The sequence below is a fragment of the Nipponia nippon genome, unplaced genomic scaffold, assembly GCF_047370975.1.
Source record: "Nipponia nippon isolate SJK-2023a ecotype South Korea unplaced genomic scaffold, ASM4737097v1 scaffold_1, whole genome shotgun sequence".
Lineage (NCBI taxonomy): Eukaryota > Metazoa > Chordata > Aves > Pelecaniformes > Threskiornithidae > Nipponia > Nipponia nippon.
The window spans coordinates 110,086,474-110,107,625 of NW_028262290.1; the positions used below are offsets into that span (position 1 = coordinate 110,086,474).

At 40.5% G+C, this 21,152-nt stretch overlaps 1 long non-coding RNA gene across 1 annotated transcript; it reads left to right on the forward strand.

The window, feature by feature from the left end:
• Positions 1-546: 546 nt before the first annotated feature.
• On the forward strand, positions 547-20,838 carry LOC148057552 (uncharacterized). Its single transcript, XR_015706702.1, has 3 exons — positions 547-660; positions 1,446-1,534; positions 20,747-20,838. It is a non-coding gene; the product is annotated as an uncharacterized LOC148057552 (long non-coding RNA).
• The last annotated feature ends 314 nt before the right edge of the window (positions 20,839-21,152 follow it).

The window sequence follows — 21,152 nt, forward strand, 5'->3', positions numbered from 1 at the left end:
GCAAAATTCTGTGCACCCGTAGGGGTGGGCCACTGACCACATGCTAATCCTTGATATACTATTGGGGCTTTTATTTTCATCTGTCAGTACTGAGAGGGTGGTAGCTGCCCCTATAGCTCAGGGTCTTCTGAGCTGTGGGGTGGGAGAAGTGAACGTATTGCTGCCCCGGCCCTTCATTAGTCTAAATTCTTCTTCTGGTACAAAGGAAATCAAGAAGAGATGAATTTTAGGGCACTTTCTGTGGATACGTACAGCTGAACAGCATGAAGATGATGAGACTCAGCTTTCTGGGAAGGTTCAAACATAGCTTCTGATTTGAAGCCCAATGTGTCACATCTTTTTTCTTTAGCATTTTATTTGACTGTGATCAGGCCATGAAATAGATGTGAACAAATTTCTTCAATGTGCAACAAAATGCATAAGGGTATCTTGCTTTTAGTTAGTTTTCTTAAAGAAATGTGTCACGTTCAAAGTATGTGTCTGCCTGTCCCTTCACAGAAACTTTTAGGGTCTCTGTGCAGCTTCTTCTAGACCTGGAAGAGCAGCAGAAGTCTCAAAAACTCTGACAAATTTCATGAAAGAAGCCTGGAGAGAGGGGAGAGCCCCCAGATGAGAGCAAATGCTGAGGGAAAGATGGGAACTCAGCTGCTACATATTCTGGTGAGTAGCTAGCTGGCCACCCCACACAGGTGTCCTGCCTGGCTAATTGGAGAGCAGTGAGGTGCAGGCTAGCCCGAGTGTATCATCCCTCTTGCTGACAGTGGTATGGGGAGGGCAGGTGAGTGGAGTTTGGGGGAAGGCACGAGTCTAGAGAAAGGAAAGCTTTGTTGCATCTGCTTCTATGAAAGAACTTAAATGTCTCCCAGTGCCTCAGAAAATGGCTATTTATATTTTTATTTTTAGCAGCCTACATTTCACTGCAGTTTGCGGATGGCAAGGGTCAGGTTTCTGTGATGTTCTGTGTCTGCCCTTAATTCTTCTCTTTTGAAGTCGCCATGACTTGCAGTAGAAGCCTCTGTATTTGCTAATATAAATGGATGCAACGGTTCATATTTAGTGTAAATATCACTTATTTATTAGCAATAATAAAGGCATCAGATATTGCACTGGATTTTTTTTTTTTTTTTTTGAGTTATCAGAAAACTGAACTCTTGCTACCCCAGAAATTTGAGCCTAGGGAGTTCAGTGGTTAGTATATGACTACTCTAGGGGAACAAAAGGTACCTTTCCAATTAAAGTTAATAGAGGGATAACTTCAGAAACACAAAAGGAAAAAAAGACACCTATAAGTCATGGTGAGTTCAAAAGGAAAGAATTAAGGTAGGCACACAAAGCATCATGGGAAGTGCTATTCAAGCTACCATGTCAAAAAGGCTGATTAACAGCAGTTCCAAGTCTACCTGATCACCAGGGAGTCTTACTGATAAAAATTATTTCCCCTCCAGAGAGAAGAATCTCCCTGAACTGAACAAATGTGTCACTTTTGAATAAGGATTCATGAAAAGGCAGAAAAGGAGAAGAAAAAAGAATAAAGGTACGTATTCACCAAAAGATCTGAAATTTGTAACTTGTGACTGTTTGTCAGTCTTTAAGTTCTGAATGAAACTGCAAGTCATACGTCAGTGAGCAGGCTTCAGATCATTAGTTTAGTATTTCTTTTTTCTTTAAAAGTGGCTGTTTGCAGATAAAATTCACTGGCGATTGTAATTGCAATCAGGGAAATCTAATGGCTTTGTTTGATGTGTTGCTTAGACCTTCCAGGCTGTAAGGCTTTTCAGTGGAGTCCTTTACAGATATTGATTAAATTCTGGAGGTACTGTGTGAAATTTGGTGGTCTGTGCTGTGTGTAGGAGTCAGACTAGATGAGTGTAATGTTAAATTCTAAACATAAAATCAAATTATTTCAGGTCACTAATGAATTTTGATTATATTTTCCCCACCTATTTTATTTTCGTAGATTGTTTTCACCACTTTGAGCTGTACAAGAGAAAAGAGACATGAAAGAAAATGCTATTGGAATGTCTTTTTTGTGAGCACAATGTTATACAAATGCCAAAATTTCTTTTATTTGGCCTTAATCTGCTGTTTGACCTTTTATAATTCTCCTGTATATTTACATGGTATTTTGGAGCACTTTCTCTTTGAATTGCCTTTTTATGTTTGAATACCTCAGTCTTCTTCATACCCATGGTTTGTTTCTCCATTTGTGATGATGTGGAATGGGTTAGAGAACAGGATTGCCACGGGTGGGCAGTTCAATGTGAAAATGTAGGCACTTGAGCTATGTTATGCAGGGTGGTGTTTGGAAGAATTACAGTGGACTGTGTGTTTGAGCTGCTTTCTCTGGGCTACCACAGTAGATGAGTTTTAGGTGCGTCCAATGCTTTGACATTAACTGATGAAATTTAGGAGAAGTTTTGCAATGGATGTAGTAGGCTTTGTTGGACTGCAGCAGGCAATTTGAGATACAGCAGGGATGAAACAAACAGAAGCAGTGGTTCTTTGGCTGCATCTGGACAGTAGAAGATGAGCAAGTTCAGGCTGTACCAGCTGGGCAAAAGTGGGATGAATTTTGAATTTCAGCCAAGTTGTGAGGAGCTTCACTCAGTACCAGAAAGAAATTCATGCTGTTTACCTACAAAATGGAGGTAGGAGGGGACTTTAGGTAGTGAGAAATATTCTGTCTTGTAGGGGAAAATGAAGGTTTTGCCTAGACTGTTGTATGTTCTAGATAAAATATCGCCTTCTGAGAAATCATTGAGACTTTTCCCTCTGTTTGTTTGGCTCAGCATTTTCAAAAACAGTGGGTAGTGAGTTTCACGTTACGTTTGTGATGTTTCGTGAAACAGGAGTTCTAAAACTGTTCGTGACATGCTATTTGTTTTTTCTAGATGAGTTATTACTTATGTTCTCATAGTTGTTTTTGCTTGAAGTTCTTAATGTTTATATGCTGCTATTACTAGAATTTAAATGTCAGAGTGGGCTTTTGTTAGCTCATTTCCTGAATCTGCTGTTCTTAACACCTTGGGGAGCTGTAGAGTATGAACTTTTTCACTCAGTCTTTCAGCATCTCATCGTTTATTCATAATGACATTGTAAAAATGCAGAAAATTATGCAAAGAGCAGCCTAAATGTAGTGTAAATTTATCCTAAAAAGTGTGTTTGTATGTATAGAAATATGTGCACCTGTATAAAAGATTAAATTAAATAACATTTACATTTATACACTATATTACATTACACATTATATTATATGGAATACTTCATTAAACCTAGGAGAAATTCTATGTAGAATTAAAATGTATAAATTAGTATCTTAAAACAGATGCATATTGCACACAATTATCTGAAATATACATTCATTTAATCTATATATGCACTTGCTGTTGTCCAATCCAAACGAGCGAGTTTAACATTTAGTAACAGAAAAGGAAGATTATTGTAATTTTCTTTACTTGACTGTAGAAGACTACCACCCAGAAAGCAATTTATATGCATTTAGTGTTAAGTTCATAGTCACAAGGCAAGTTACCCACATGGGAAAAAGAAGCAGTGTTTCTGTTTGTTTCCACTCTTGGTGTTAATATTTCTTTGACTGGGAATCAGTTATTCTTTGCGGAGACAAGAGAACCACCTCTTTGCAGCCAATGTGACTACATCACTGTAGCAAGCTGTACCACGGTGAGAGCTTGGATGCATCTGTGAGCTCTCCAGTATTCAGCTGGAAGACTGGGGCCCCATAGCAGTCAAGGGACTCCTGGGTTATTTCTCTGCTATTTATTTGAGAAAGCATTTTAGGCCTCTGGTGCTGTTGGCTTTCATGCAGAAGTCTTTCTGTCATTGTTCTAGTAAGCAGTTTTAAAACATGAGTATGTTTTGGGAATTCTGCTCAAAAGAAAATGACAAGCATATTTAGTAAATCAGAGCTTTTTTGGTAGGTGAGCTGACAGCATGCTTCAAATATAATTGATTGGTGGTCAATTTAACATCAGTAATTTCAGCACACTGTAGCATGTTTGACACCCATTTTATAAGGCATTGTATGGTGGGAATAGTTTCTGCTGAATGAAGAATTTCTTTGTTACAATAGGAAGAGGTCAGGAGAAGGTAGGTTGGTTGTGCAGGAAAAAAATTGCTTTCGGTGGAGGTGAGAAGAAATTATATCATTATTTGCTTTAACATGTCATTGGTCTCCTCTCCCTCTCCCCCTGAAAATTTCTCTTCCTGAAAGTTTCTCAAGTCAAGAGTGTTTCTTCTTGCAAATTTTCTTCAATTTCTTTCTTAACAGATTTAATTTCTATCTTTTTCTCTTGGACCTTAAAGGTACTGTTTAGCCCTCTATATGTTGCTTTAACAACATGAATCTGCCCCCTCCTTGGTGAGGAGATCCCCCCTCCTTTGACCTTCCTGGATTCAGTTGTCTTCTTCCCCAACACATTTCATTAGAAATGTGTTTTTGCTAGAAATAATAATTGTCTTTGTCATTTAGATTATGTAATACCTTTCTTTCAGCTTCCTGTATTTTATCAGTATTTAGTTCAAATTCTCCCTTCTCATTTAAAATCCATGTATCTTTGCTCTTCCCTACTTGCCTTTGCCTATTTTCTTCACTTTCCTTGGTCTTTTTTTGTTCTATCAGAGAATGAAATTAATTTGTTGTTTTGTTATCTTCTTGCCCAAACTTGGCCACGCCATCTTTCGTGCTGCCTGTTATGGAGTATCCTTCTTGAACGTTTAAACGACTCTGTCCTTTGCCCCACTGAGGCCGGTCTTGTTACGTTCACCTCTACTGCGAACTTAAGTAGCGGCCTTAGGGGAAAATTGTTGTTGGTTTCCCATTAAAGCAGTGATGCAATTATGCTGGTTGTAGCTCTGTGTCTTCTCCCAACTTCAGTTTACTCATCTGGCTTTCTTATGAATTTGAAAAGTACCTAGGGCAGGTTGTATCTGGTGCTCAGAATAAGTATTAATTTTTTAAATTATTTGTTAATTATGTTCTGGGCAGTTCACCCTGGGGAACTGCTTTGGCCTGATTCTTTAATCAAGGACACAAAGCTGGGACTCATCAGCAGTATGAAGGGAGTTTGGGATAGTGCACAGAAAGAGCTGGATGATGTTGAGGACTACAAATGGGACAAAATTTACAAGTGCAGAAGATAACGTCATGCATTTGGGGGCTCTTACTGAAACCTGCTTCTCTAAGCTGGGAGGTCATCAGCTGGAAATGACTGAGAAACACACAGGAGTTACTCCGTCACAAACTGACAGTAAGCTGCAAAGATATGAAAGAGATAAATGCAATCCTAGGATGTCTCAGGAAAGATAATTCCAGATAGGGAAGTATTACTGCCTGCATACAAGGATCATTAATGAGACCTTGTTTAAGACGCCACATATGGTTTTGACTAACGGTGTTCAAGAAAGATGACCTGAAACTGAAGCTTGCATAGACAAGGCTATAGGGATGATCAGGGGAATGGAGAGTTTGTTTTACAAACAGAGGCTAGAAAAGGTTGGCTTGTTTAACTTAGCAAGGCAAAACCTGAGAGAGTATACAATTTTTTGTCTTTAAATATATCATGGCAGAAAATAACTTTTTAAGCTGAAGGGCAATGTTGGCAGAGGAACAGAGGGGTGTAAACTGGCTAGGAGTACATTTCCATTGGGGTTAAGAAACAAGTTCTGAACTGTAAAGCGGCCAGGCTCTGAACAGACACTCCCGAGAGCAGTCGGGGCACAAAATATAACAGAAGTGAAGGTGAAGCTCAGTAAGTTTATAAAAGGGATTATCTTTAACCAGGCTGCTCCTGAGAGCCAGGGATTAGATTCCCTGAGCCAGGTGATCATCCTAGGCCTATGGCCTTTAGCACCTACAGAGTTCTCTTTTTTTTTTTTTTTTTTTTTTAATTTTTTTATTTTGTAGAGAAGCCATTTGCACTTGAGCCATTGTTTCAAAGAAATGGGCCATTTGCAGATAGCAGGATGTGTTTGTAACTGTGGTTGCCTTCCAGAAGTAAACAAAGTTTCCATCTTTATCTTGATGTGGGGTTTGGAGCAGATGCTTTTTAAATCACATTAGTTCAGCTCAGCTGACTGAACTCGACTGAAACTCCGCTTTTCTAAAACTGAGCCATTGGTGTTGAAATGTTTCTACTGAAACAGTCTGTGTAAGCTAATTCAGTCAGTTGAACTGGTTTGGTTAAATAAAGCAGTTTTATGTTACTGACACATATTCAGCCCTTGAATATCATCCACCATCTGATAGGAGCTAAATAAAAACTACTGAAAAAATTTACATTGGACAACAAACTGTATTTCAAAAAAACCAAAACAAAACCTCTAATGATTTATAGATTCGTCTGAAACAACTGCTGGATGTATCTATATAAGGCTCTAACTCCTTTTTAAAATAAAGGATTAATAGTGTTGACTTCACTGTTGGACGAATCTCTTGCAAGTGAAAGGAGATCGGGATGCAAGACAATTTCCAGTTACTTCTATCAGAGGACCTAATGAAAGGAGAAAACCATAATAAGAGTCGTAAAAGTATTCTCCTCCCATGTGCTCTAAAAGGACGAGTTTGGCATTTGATGGGATGCCAATGTGCTGCAAGTGTTGACTGCTGTTCCTTAAGGCCTTATAAAGAAACAAAGCTAACAAAAGACACTACAGACAATATTGCAGCGAGTGTTTCTTGGATGTCAGACACCCTCCAGCCCACAGCACTTTGATCTTGGGAACAAACCATAAAGAACAAATAGAGTAATTTTTCTTATATGCTAACATTTAACAGTGAGGTTGATGAACTTCTGGAAAACTAGCATAATGGGCATGCCTTTTCCATTTGTTAAATTGTTTTGACAAGGGCATATTTCATTTAAAGAGGCTGTTTTCTATTCCTTCCCTTTTTGGTCTCTGAAAAAAATGAAAGAGGAACCAATACAGAACTTCAGAGCATAGATCAGCTCACCTTCCACATGAGCCAAGTGGAAAAAATATCACTTAAATTCTTTTTTTTTTTTTTTTTTTTTGGGGGGGGGTGTGGGTAGGAGGGTAGGGGGAAATAAGAGAAAAAAGTGTGTAGACAGTATAGCTGGGTATTTGTGAATTTTGGCTCAGTCAGCCTTTTCATTGAAAGCCTCGGTTTCCGTTAAACTTGCCAAAGAAAATGTATGAAATATATTAATACACACTGTACACATTAGGGATGAAAGTAGTGACTTGGAGACTATCAAAAACCCTCTGGCGCTCTCTCTGTAACTAGACATGACTGTATCGGTGGGCTTTACCATGCCTGGTTAGTATTTCCCATCCTCAAAAGAGGTGCTGCTTTTAAATTTTTGTATCTCTGTCCTTTCACATTTCCTTAGGAACTGAAATTGGGAAAGTGGAGGACATTCCCTCCTGCGTTGCTAGTCCAGCTCCTGCAACAGGGTGTTATACTCCCTCAAACCCTGTTCTTCCAGGATCCCCTTTTCTCCATTTGCAGACTTAAGGCTTTGGTCTGTTTGGTAGGCATATAAACTTTTGTATGTTAAAGCTCAGGCTCCAGTCACAGATTCTTCTGAGATTCATTTTGCTAGTGTGTCTCCATCTTCCTAGACGCTAATTTTTTTTTTTTTTTTTCAGAGACAGCTTAACGTACTAGAATAAGACACTCTTGGAGTCTTGGCTTCTTGGAGTCATGACTTCAAATTCTGACTAGATTTAGCCCAAGCCTTTCACTGTGAGGACATGCCGAATTATATGATTTCTGATGGAAAATCTTAGTATGTCCAGGGCTTTGTCTGAATGGATGCTAACAGTCTCTGGGCATAAGAGTCTGGGTTTGTTCCACCAGTCTCATTCTTTCCCACTGTTTGCAGTGTAATGTCTGTGTTTCAGCAATGCTATGAGAGACCCTAGCTATCTAAATAGACCCTACCTATTGCCTGAAAGGCTTCTTCCTCTCCTTGTTACAGAGGCAAATTAATCCACCAGTTTCTGCTCTTCGTGGTTTTCCTTTTCAGAGAGGACAATTATGACCAGAACCATTGCTGAGACACAACCGTATCCTTAGCCTTTTCCAGGGCAGAAACCACCCCCTCACTGGCAGAAACACTGGTGGATCCTTGCATTTGATTTCAGGTCCTTATTCAGCTACATCCTGCAACATGCTAAAAATGAAGCTCAGGATGCCTAGTAGATGTTTCTCAGATTCTGTCCTGATCATTCACGGAAGGAGTAGTGTTTATACTATCCAAATTCAGGCATCTATCATGGGCTATGAACTGCTTTGTCTCCTGGATCTATTTGTGTTGCTGGACAGGATTACCATCTGCTGCTGGGTATCATACATACGTGTGAGCTTGTGTCTCATTCAGATCTGTAAGCAGAACTGCTATCTGGAGCAAAATGAGCCATTTTGCAAAGATTTTCTGCTTACACAGTATAAGCTAGCAAGGCTCGTTTTCCCAGTTTGGCACACCTTTTCACATTTATAATACAACTTAATTGCAAGTGGTTGCATGTTTGCAGTTGCATGTTTTCTTGCAAATGTTTCAACACTTCTGACTTGTTCTGCCTAGGGGAAGTGTTAACTGAGGTAGGAAAAAAGATAGATAGTTCTGCTAGAGGCAAACCTTCTCAAATGACTATTTTTTCTGTCTTCTGAAACTGCTTTCTGTCTCATGGCAGTTAACATGATCTCAGTAGAGTATGGCATCTGCACATAAACCTCTTACCTTCAATTTCTCATGCAAACAGAATACAGAAATGATGGGTTAGGAAACAAGGACTAAAAATATCCATAGTTAATTTCCTTTTATGTTTTGACTTGACATAGGTTTTGGGCAAGTAAAGAAAAATTATGCACAACATGATGAATTTCCTGATTTTTTTAAAATCTTTTTTTTTTTTTCTCTTTTTTTTAATGTGATCGACTGAAATAGTTCCTGGAAATCACTTAAGGTAGGAGACTTCCAAAGTTTCTACAGCTGTTAAAATCCTGCCACATTAGGCCAAAGGACCTAAACTCTATCAGAAAGTCAATTTTGCTTTAAGATTTATCCTGTTCCTTCTTTCCAGTAGGAAGTCTTTTACGGCTTCTTTAAGATTTTCCGATGTGGTTCTTTAATGAAAGCATGGTAAACCTTGTGAAACTTTACTTCAGTCATGTTCATATTAAATAGATATAGGCTTACCTGTGCCTTTAGGTACAGAAGGAGTATTCACAGTTAATGAGCAAGAGGCACAGATGGCATGTGAAAGATTTCCAGGAAACATTCACAATTTGACATATGTCCTAGTTTTGGCTGGGATAGAGTTAATTTTCTTCCTAGTAGCTGGTATAGTGCTGTGTTTTGGATTTAGTATGAGAATAATGTTGATAACACACTGATGTTTTAGTTGTTGCTGAGCACTGCTTACACTAAGTCAAGGACTTTTCAGCTTCTCATGCTCTACCGACTGAGGAGGCTGGGGGTGTGCAAGAAGCTGGGAGAGGGCACAGCCAGGACAGCTGACCCAAACTGGCCAAAGGGATATTCCATACCATATGATGTCATGCTCAGTATAGAAACTAGGGGAAAGCTGGCTGGGGGGCCGCTGCTCAGGAACTGGCTGGGCATTTGTTGGCAAGTGGTGAGCAATTGCATTGTGCATCACTTACTTTGTATATTCTTTTATCATTATCATTATTATTATTACTTTCCCTTCCTTTTCTGTCCTATTAAACTGTCTTTATCTCAACTCATGAATCTTACTTTTTTTTTTTTTTTCCCCTGATTCTCTCCCATGTCCCACTGGGGGGGGGGAGAGTGAGTGAACGGCCGTGTGGTGTTTAGCTGCCTGCTGGGTTAAACCACAACAACATGATATCTTATCCTAACTCTGGTTGCACTGGAGCACCATCTCTGTCTGGGAAGCTGTGTGCTGATGCCTTTACCTTTCCTTCTCTGAAGAACAACTCGAAAAACAGGAGAACAAGTCTCCAGCAGATACAGATTTATATAGCTACACTGATTGGCCCCTGTATTAATAATGTTTCAGTTATTTAGTATGTCAAAACACTACTAATAGCATACCCCTGAGAGTATGTTGTTGAACATTTCGGTGAACAAACTGTAGGGACCTTTCAATCAGCTCATGACTACTTAGACAATATGCGAGGTACGTCACTGGGGCAGCACAAGGTGTCTTGCAGTGCTGCTGAGCTGCTGCTGCTCTGTGAGAGAGCAGGGCAGCCTCAGCCACCTCAAACAGAAAGCAACTTGCCCTATATAAAACTGCACTAGGATTGAAGCTTATCCTTTGATCAAAATGTTCCTTTTGTGAAAGTCTCTGGGTAGGTGAATCTGTGGAAAGGGAATTCCCATTTTGTAGGCAAAATTGCCCCCACAGCTGGGCAGAGGGCTGTTGCTGAGGTTAGCTGGTATCTCGGCCTCACTTGTTGGCTAGCTGACCCTGGACTGCCATGGCCACTATCCACAACCACGAGGGCCGGTCACCAAGCTATGTGGCAGCATCTCCCAGTGTACAGCCCGCAATAACAGACTCGCTGCCTTTTGCTTGGGGATTTCTGGATGGGGATCTTGGTGTGAATCCATTGGTTCTTTCACCTGGTCTGGGCCGAGCACTCTCTTGGTGCCCATTTCATATATATCTGTTCAGGTGATGACTCTCCCTACGTGCCTGCCACTGTCATCAGTCTCTTTTGTGAGAGGCAGGAGACTCTTTTTCTCTGAGAGGCAGGTCAGCAATGTGCAAGATGCTTGGAGCTCTGTGCAGAAGGCTCAGTTACAGATGTGCTGACTCCTTTCCCCGCAAAAGGCTCCCAGTCTCCTCCGTGGAGGACCTGCGGGTAGCAGCTGTGGGCTTTTCAGAGGGCTTTAATTAGGAACACTGCTGCTTGAGTGTCTGTCTTCTTCAAAACACAAGAATTTCTTTTAAATGTAATTTTCACTTTTGATGGTGGGGGCTTGCAATGCTTGTTTTGGGGACAGTCTTTCTGCTGTGGTGGTGTTAGTGGGTTAATTCCGCCACCTCCCCCAATTACTAAAATATTATGAATGCTAATGTAGGTGGGTGTTTTTTGCTCTGTCTGTATCTGTTTAAACTGTGTGTGCGTTACTGAAGACCAGTCTTTCCTCCAGTGAGCAAGGTTCATTATGCATTAAAGTAACAGCGGTAAATAGTTCAGTACCATGTTGAATTGTGTTCCTCCTTGGCAGATTTTCTCCAGAATTTTGCGTACTCGCTCACTGGGAGCATATGACTCTTTTCCACATAACACGGGTGAGCAACAGCTAAACTGATCAGAACATCACAGATTTTGGGATCTGTTGTCTTTGTGCATTATGGACAGTCTTCATCCTTCCAGAGGGAGGGTGAATTTCAATATTCCTTTGATGGGTAAGATTGAGATCTTGCCTGGTTGTGGTATGCATCAAGCAAGTGAGATACGATAAAGTTAAGTTCCCTGCTTTTCTTCAACATCTTTTCCAGTCTCTTCAGAGACTGTAATACCCCTTAGACTTCAGAATCACTGGAATGTGAATTTCTCTGAAGTACAGAAGTGTACATGTTTTGTTCTCCATACAGGTGACGTTTGGCAATATTTCCATTTGCCAAGGTGTCCTTGTGAGTACATGAAAAGATATTACATCAGCCTGATGTTCACAATTGAGACTGAGATTTCTGAAAGAACTCATCAATTTAGTAACCTCCTCCCGGACTGGAAATGTTAAACTAGATGCAAAGTTGTGCAAAGCCTCGGGCTCATGCAGTATTTCTAGAGGATTCTGGATGTGCATCTTGCTAGACGAGGATGAACTGTCTTTTCAGTGGGGGGCTTGAGCTTGTCCTTTTGAGATGGTCAGTTGGTAGTCATATTACTTTCTTCAGAGTGTTAGGATCGTTAGTATTCTTACTTAACTGCCTATCCCCGTATCATGAGAAAAGGGTAAGTAAGTAATACTATTTACCCTTGTACTATTTTCTGTCTTAAGAATGAAAGTGTCAGATGTATACTGTACCTCACGCGAGCTCTGTTTGCAAAGGAGTAAACTAAAATAAAGAGGGGCTAAATGACTTTTTGTTAACATGATTCAAGAAGCGTGTAAGAAACTGAAGAGTAAGTCTTACTGAAATTGTGCTTTTTCCACAGAATTACTTTGGCTTTTTAGAAATCATACTAGCTGATGAAAGTGAAAGAAAGATGAGTAGGAAAATTATATGTAATTCTGAGCAAAGCCATAGCAAAAAATCCAATTGTCCATTTACTGGCAAGCCTGTAGGTAGAATTTGGCAGGGCACGCGAGTTGTGGCTTTTCCTCTAGATAAACTGAGATTATTTATTGGTAACATCAGCTGCAATCAGCATTGCAGGCACACCACCTCCATGGCTTCTCCAAGAGAAGGGTGGCTCCCTTGGTGAGGCTCAGCATCAAGTCTGCAGAGACCTGGGCTCAGGTCTGCATTGGTGAGGCACGCGTTAAGTCTGCAGTGTGCCTTCCCGTACCTCCTGTAAAATGTGGGTTATATTTGTCTTCTGCTTTTGTCTATCTCTGACTGCAAGTACCTCAGGACAGGAATGATTTTTTGCTCTATCTATGAATGATGCCACTGCAGGGTTTCAAGTCACTGCTATAATGGTGTAGGTCCCATAAAGTGGCAATAATTACCCAGAAAAGCCATGCTAAAAAAAAATAGCTAAATTGCTGTGAACTCTTGACTTGCATGGCTGAATTTTGGCACGCTCCAAGAAAGTACAGCATTTAAAGCTCCAAAAAAGAGGTACCTCCTCTGCTTCTAATATACTATCTTGAATAGGAAGAACAGCTTTCTCATGAAAAGGTTTGACACTTTCCTTTGCCCCACCTCATTTTGCATCAGCCTTGCTTTGTGTCCTTCCCCTTGATTTTGAAAAGGCAAGTGTGCTGAATCACCTGTTGCAGGTGATGGTTTCTGTCGTGGTTTAACCCAGCTGGCAACTAAGCACCATGCAGCTGCTCGCTCACTCTGCCCGCGGTGGGATGGGGGAGAAAATCAGAAGGGTAAAAGTGAGAAAACTCGTGGGCTGAGATAAAGACAGTTTAATAGGGAAAGCAAAAGCCACACACGCAAGCCTTTCCTTCTTCTTCCCCCAGCTTTATATGCTGAGCATGATGTCATATGGTGTGGAATATCCCTTTGGTCGGTTGGGGTCAGCTGTCCTGGCTGCATCCCCTCCCAACTTCTTGTGCACCCCCAGACTACTCGCTGGTGGGGTGGTGTGAGAAGCAGAGAAGGCCTGGACTCTGTGTAAGCACTCCTCAGCAATAAAGAAAACATCTCTGTACTATCAACACTGTTTTCAGCACAAATCCAAAATATAGCCCCATACTAGCTACTGTGAAGAAAATTAACTCTGCCCCAGCCAAAAACAGCACATCTTCTCATCACCATTAGGAGTGTGAGCATCCTCAGCCCCCGCAGGTGCCGTCACGCTTGCCACTGGAGCACCGCACCGCACGCCAAGGTCGGGAGGGAGCCGTCTGGGAGAAGAACAATGCGGTGCCCTGACAAAGTGTCACAGTCAGCTTGAACATAACTTACTGTGTCAGGAAAAGAGAGCAAGAAAAAAGCGTGAGGCATTCTAATAAAAGCACCAGTACAGTGAAGATTCATTTTTCTTAGAAAGAATCTTAAGAAGTTCTTCCCCCCCCCCCCCCATCTGCATTATCAGCTCCCTACCCGCTGTGTCTGTCTCTCATTCTCTGTTACTTACAATATGCATTGCAACTTCTATCTTCTCCTTTGTTCACGTTAGCAGGATGGGTCCTTCTAGACGAAGGAAAGGGGACCTTTTGCTGACCTACATATCAAATAATTTCTCACCTCGTGAATAGTGGAGGAGGCAATCCAAATCCCTTAGTTCTGAATCTTTCTTTCCTTTCTCTTGGATCATACTTCGAAGGAGGGATAGGGTGCTGTTGGCTTTGCTGCTGCATGTCGTTTGACAGATGCACACAAATCCAGGAAGTGATCCAAATCCTGTATGACTTCTTTTAGCCCCAAAGGGACTTCCTGCAGAGGAAACAATTAGGGTGGGTTTTGTTGGTTTTGGGTTAAGGAGAAGGCTGCTATCAGATTTTATTTCCACTGGCATCTAAGAAGCAAGTCCTTTAAGATTTCACATCCTGAGTTGGTTTGTGAAGAAAACGTGACTGATCAGACTTTTTCAGGGGGTGAAGAAGCCGCTCACCTTCAGGTGGCTACAGGTTAGCCTGGAACAGTTGCATCAAGCTTGCTGTGGCAGTAGAGGAACCTGTACAACCTACCATAGGCTTCTGCTTTCTGCACAAACATCTCCTGATGTAACTGCAGCAATCTGAAGTGCCGTATTGTCTTACTGCCCTTTTGCAGGGGAAACTTCCCGACTTCCTTCAGAGCTGCTCTTCTCTCTGTCGTTGTAATGTTCTTAAACTTGAAAATCATTTTAGGCAGGGGTTACAGAACATCAGGAGTGGGGATCAGATACCTCCCAAGGGTCCTTCCCACCTGAGGGACTCTGTGAATCTCTGATGGTCTGCACTGATCACTGGCAACAAATGACTGTTGCACTTAACATGTAGTTAGTGTGCACAGAATTGTGGAAGTGCTGTCATGGAAAGTTAAAAGTACTGTTTATGAAGGTATACAAACTGCGGAATCAAAAGTATTCATTGCAGCTTAAATACATATTTATTTAGCCTGAGAATTAAATTAGGTGATCATAGTATATTATTGAGTGGCTTGCTGTGACTATGTTCTTGGGAAAACCTGTGTGGTTTTTTTGGTATGCGTGGGAAGGTGCAAGTGATCCTTCCCACCTGCCTGTGCTGTAAGACAGAGGCTTGGCTCAGCCTTCTGCTTGAAGTGGTGCCGGGAAATCTACTTGAAGACCCAGTTTTGACTCTGGCCAAAGAGGGAGGAGGATGTGAGGAACTGTGGCAATATCAAGATTTCAGGCTAGTATTTAAAATCAAACAAACTAAATTTAAGAGCAGCTTAAAAAAAAAAAGAAAAATCAGATCTATCGATCAATCTGAAGTGTGGCAATGTCATAGGAAGTTAATAGCCAGGAGTTTAATTCTACTTAATGTTAAGGTGGATCATTTCTAAAAGACTGGTCTGTGTTTGAATGATGAATGTCCTCAAAGCTCAGGGACAATCACGTTCAGGATTTGAACCTGTGTGAGGAGGTCTCTTGGGTCTTGGATGCGGATACTTCCTGCTCCTTGTAGCTGTTTTCATTGCAGCAGTTGGGTAAAAGTTGAGGGAGGATAGACTCAAACTTTCCTTTTGAGTTATACTTGAAACCGCTGTATTAGAGTGCAGACTGTCATGGGATGCTTTCAGTTTCTCACTGAAATAGTATTAACCCCTGTCATATCACCAAGGGCCACAGAACCAATGCATCCACAGAATTTAATGCTGTTTGTTGACATCGTCACACAGAAAACAGATGCAGAAGGCTTGCACAAACCTAAGGAAAGTGTTGCTCTGTCAGGGAGAGTGTAGTGTGAGGCCAAAAGTGAATTCCTACAAGGCAGAACTGAACGCTGCAGCCATGTGATAGATGGAGGAGACCAGTATAAATCACAGGATAAAATAACCGCTGTAAAGAATGTTCCTTGTCCTACAAATGTTGTGCAGTTATGCTCCCTCCTAGGATTTATAAACTATTTCAGTCATTTTTTTTGCAGAACCTTTCAACAGTTCTGAATTCTCTGAATCAACTGCTCAGGAGAGAATTGAAAGTGGCAGTGCACTGATGCTATAAAGGAAACCAGAAGACTTAGGGATACATTAATCTCTGATTTAACCCAGTGCAATATACTCTGAAATTAGTAAGGTTGGACTGCTGTTACTGTGAGCAGAACTTGCCCTTTGCAGTTTAAGATGTGGGTCTCAGGCCTGCAGTGGTGTAAGTTACACCGCAGGCAGAAGCATGTGAAGTGGTGTAGGGAGCACAGGTGTGATGTTTTGTGGGTGTGCGATGCTGGTTAGAAGAGGCAGGAGTGTGCCATGGCATGTTGATACATTCCTCTGAGGAGATCCGATTTGCTTTTGCATACGTGGCTGCAACCCCTAGGGCAGCCCAGGGGGCCCCATGACTGGGGGCAGCCTGTGTTTGTTCATGGGAGCATTGGTAGGGATGTGAGCACGCGCTCAAGTTAGGCTTTGCTTGAACTGACACACAGAAGGAGGTCTGATAACTTGCAACCAGTCTGGAGTCATGAAAAGCATCACGACCACACTATTTTATTGTTTTCATGGGCATTTTGTTTTTAAGTAATGTGTATCAGGAGTTTACTGTTTACAAACCACCGAGGTTACCAGATTTGCCCCAGGTACTCATCCAGGCTGTGCAGGCCTGTAAAGCTCGTGGCATTGACCCAAAATGTCTTACAAATTTTCACTGTCTGGGCCTAAATTAGCAATATTGCCTGCCATTGGCATGTATTTGTGTTGGCGTTTCACCCTGTTGATTCCTCTTTGTTGGAATTTCTCCTGCCTAAGCTTGATGTAAATGCTATGAATTGGGTCCTGCCTTAGTCTCTTTATTTTTAAAGCAAACTCTGCCAGTGACCCTGTGTCACTTTTCTGTCATCCTGGGTTTGTGGTGGCAAAGCACAAGCATTCCTGGTAGTGCTGCAGGCAGGCAAAAGTGGTAAGAGCCAGGCTGTCACCATGGTTAGAGCTGAAGGTGGAAAGTCAGCTCACGTGATGGCATGAAACTCGTGGAAGGATTTGGCAGGCAAGCTGGGATTCTCATTTGTCATTTTACCTTAAAATCCGAACAGAGCAAAAAGCAAATGTGCATTTGACTTCAAGTATTTGAACACACTCTTATTCTCTATCATCCCTGAAATGAAGGCTTGTTTGTGCTTGGACCCATTTCCTAATGATAATGAAAAATGGCATTTGTCTTGATGATTTGTGCAGGGACAAATGAATCCAACTATTTCACAAATGACCAAAAAATGTGGAGGATAGGTTCAAGCCAGTTCTGGCTCTATTCAAAGAAATTAATGCACCATTAACACACACTGCTATGGAACGATTGTCACAAGTATTTGGAAAACTATGTGTTTCTAGAACTTATAAACTATTAAATGGTGAATTTTTTAGCAAGCAATGATATGGCACATATAGGAAAACCTCTGAGTAGTCCAAACCAAACCAACCTATCTGTTTATCCCGATAACTTGTCAAGTGCACATTACTTTTGTGCTTTATTCACCATATAGGCTTCCTGCTCTTGAAGTATCTAGTTCACCATCTCTGTTCCTGGTACCGAGAACTCTTCTTGGGGTGATCAGTAGTGGCCTGAGATTTTGTCTGCATTCAAGGAAGTCTAGCTGAACTGAGCAAAGTTATGAAGTTAAACCTCATCAAACCTGTGTGTGGCTCCTACTCAGCAGTGCTGCTGCCCTGGATATTTGAAATCTCCATGTGCTCTAACCAGCATTCTTGGATTAAATCACTTTTTCTGAAAAGTGGATCAGCAAAATTTTTCTGTCTGTCTTCAATCCTAAAAGTTTCTTTGAAAATTGAACCAGTGGAACGTGTAGACCACTGGGAGGAACACTTAATGGGTAAATTCCTGACAAGGATGGGATGGATTAAAGCACTTCTCCTGTAAAAGGGACACACCACCCCCCCACCCCCCCAAACTAAAACAATTACTTTCAGATTCAAAATGCAATGCAATATTCTTCTCTTAGACTGTCCTTCAATGATTTCCTCACACAGAGACTCATGCAATAGTCACTGCTTTAATTTAAATTTAAGCTATTTCTCCCCAGTGTGGGAAAGATGAAAGAGTGTTTCCAATTTGTAAATACTAGTGGAAAACTTGTAGAATTTTTATTGCTGAACTGATATTTTAATTAAAAAGGGCTTTATGGAATGAAAATAAAAAGAGGGTTTTGGCAGAAAATTTTCATTATTTTTAAAGTTTCTGGCCTTTTTAATGGAAAAAAGAATCCAAGCATGAAAATTTGTTCTGCTGATGGTTTATTTTTGTTAATAATATTTTTTGGTTTTAAAAAGTGATTTTTTTGAAACTGGAAATGGTCACTTTAAACCAGGGCATTTTTCCTTTTTTGATCTCTTTAAAAACAAACAAACAAACAAAAAAAACAACCCCCAAAAAATGCAAAAAACCCCACAAAAAACAACAACAAAAAAAAACCCCAAAATCAAAAAGCCCCCCCAAACCAACCCCCATCCCACCCAAACCACAACAGACTCATTAATGCTTACATGGAAAATTTTTATTTTTTGAACTAAATATACCATTTTCACTTTAAAAAGATGGCATTTCTCCCTCTGCTTCACTTGAGACATTTTCAGATATTACAGCGATATGGATCATAAAAATGCTTAGCAAAGAAACAAAACTTGTTATCTTAGCTGTTACCCTGTTATTGGCGTCAGTTCCAAAACCTCTGCTAAATTCACTACTCCACATTTGCGACGGAAGAAACAATCTAATGCATGAAGGAGTGTGCTTAACCTGTGCTTATGTTGTAGACGATAGTTCCCTCAAACATGTTTGTGAAGGAAAATTGTGTTTGGTAGTCCTTCTTTCTGCCCTCCAGAGTGTTCTTAAACACTTCAATGTTTTGTCATAGGAAAAAATGGAGATAAATTTTTATAGGTAGATATCCTTCAGATTTACATGTGTGTCTGTTCTCTGTGAGCACTGTGGAATTTTAATTTACTTCTATCCACCCAGCTGGGTGCATGACTTGCAGACATAGCTCAGAGAAGGGGTTGAAAGAAGTAAAAAAGTAGAGAGCATAAATAATATCTGTATCAGTAAACTACAGTCTAGGGTGCAAGTCTCTGCTGTCCAGCCGTGCCTGGCTGTTTTAGAGCTTGTCAATAGATGAAATGAGAAATTCTGCTCTAAAATAAGCACTAATTTAATTTTGGCATGTGAATGTCTAATGAGCAATTCTTTAGAGACATGTAGGCAGTGACTGGCCTGCCAACCAGCTACTTATAGAAAACTAATATCTTTTTGGTTAAGAAGGTACTCTAAAAATTGAGAATCTACCTGAGATTTAATTTGTGTATGCCATGGCTCTCCGTTTTTAAAGTTTGGACAATAAAACATCCCAGTCTGTGATCAGAAAAGCAAGAATGTAGACAACAACAATTGAGAAAGTTACTAACATTACAATGGCCTTGATATTACATAAGTAATTAAGAAGTGCTTTAAGTATCTGTTAATGACCTAAAAAAATAAATAAAGCTAGCGGAAAATATTGTTAATTTAAAATATAGAGTGAGAGGATATGTTTTCCTGAGTGCCTGGAGGTACCTTCCTGTGTTGCAGGTAAGTATTGCTGGTTTCATCAAGAGTAACAGCAAAATCTGCTCTCCCCCCCCTCCCCCCATTTTGTTGAAGGTTTAATTTTCCAGCAGGTAAAGGCAGACCAGAAGTGCCTGCATTGCAGAGCGAGCAAGGGCTGGAGCTTGTGAAGCACCTGCATGGGCTGTTCTTTGGAACAGGGCATGTACGGGAGTCTGTAGATTAAGCGAGTCTTTGAAGAGCTCAGATTTGAGTTTAAATTTATCTTCTGTCACAGAAGCTGAGTTTTTCAAATATTTTTCTTCCTACGCAGAAACAAAGTTGCTCAAAGGGAGAATGTTGTAACTTACTCTCTGACATTTTTGGCCTGTTGTAGTCCAGTAGATATTTTGATCTTGTATTTTAAAATAAGACTTATTAAATATTAAATTAGCGTTTTTGCAATTATTTTCCTGAAAGAAAAATAATAGTTACTTCTCCAGGAAATACTTATATTTTCTTTGATATGGCTCAATTGGCTGTAGTTATTACAGGGAAGTCAAACCAGATGCGGCTGGAGTCCTCATCTGCTTCCACTAAGGCTGACATGGACTTAATGTTGGAGTATAGCTTTGATGACAATTTGAATGCGATCTCGGAGACTGTATTTCAGGGTTTGAAGGCTTCAGTACTGATGGAGCCTTAAACTAGGTGGTTTTGTAATTTGAGATTTGAATTGTTCTCTAGAGCTGCATGAGACCAATAAAGTGTTGTAGATAAAATTAATTTAGCTGACAGATATGCAACATGTGCAATATATTTTTATTATTTCTTTACAAAGGTAAAGCCAAATGCTGAAATCTTTATTCATTTGTGTCTCCGTCCTTACCCAGACTAAACTCCCATTGGCTCTAACTTGTCTCCGATTCATTGAAATGGGCGGAAATGTATCTCCATAAAGACTTTAAGATGTGATCGACCTTGCTTCAGCCTCGCAGGCCAGCATCATTCAGATTTCCATCATAACGCTGTCACAGCAGCTTGGCAGCTGCATGAGCAACACAGCATTCGTGGGGAGAACGTTTGTCCTATTTTGTTAGCTCTCACATCAACGTTGTCAAAAGTTCCTGTTTTATACAGTTTCAGTCACTGATTAGTTCTGTGGCTATTAATATATGAAGATTTAAAAAAAAAATATTTTCTGTATGTTGTGTTTCTGCCACTGACTTGCTGGGTCACGCCAGCTGTGTCACGCTATCTGGTTATGATCCTGTTTCCTTTCTCGACCATGCTTGTATCTAGTTTTCAGGGACTATTCTGAATTTCACATATTTTTTCTAGGTGATACTTTGGATCATAAGAAGGTGAAATAACTTGCGTATGTATTTTGATCAGTGTTTCAGTCAGTTATGAGTAATTTGTTTCTGTATTTCATAGGAAATGCTACAAGTGTCTCCTGGCAGTCACAAGATGTGGAAGCAAATGCAGGTACCATTTATTCTTTGACAGTCCCTTGCATCATGGTTTTCAGGATGCCACTTCTGAGCAAAATTGTCTCAGTGATGTTCCCAGCGCAGTCAAATGCAAACCTAGGTACCTTGGAAGATTTGATGTTTTCAAATATTTAGTATAACTTAACTTTTATATTTGCTGTAGCTTACTATGTTGTAATGACAGACCACTGATTTTGAGCTCTAACTGTCTATGTAATTAAAACTCCTCCCTTGAGTTCCTCCGGTTTGATGCTGCAGTTGAACTCCTAACACAAATTGTTTTTGAGAATCTTTTCATCGTCTCTTGTGGTCATGTAAGATTGTTGGATGTAGTGGAATTCTTACTTGTT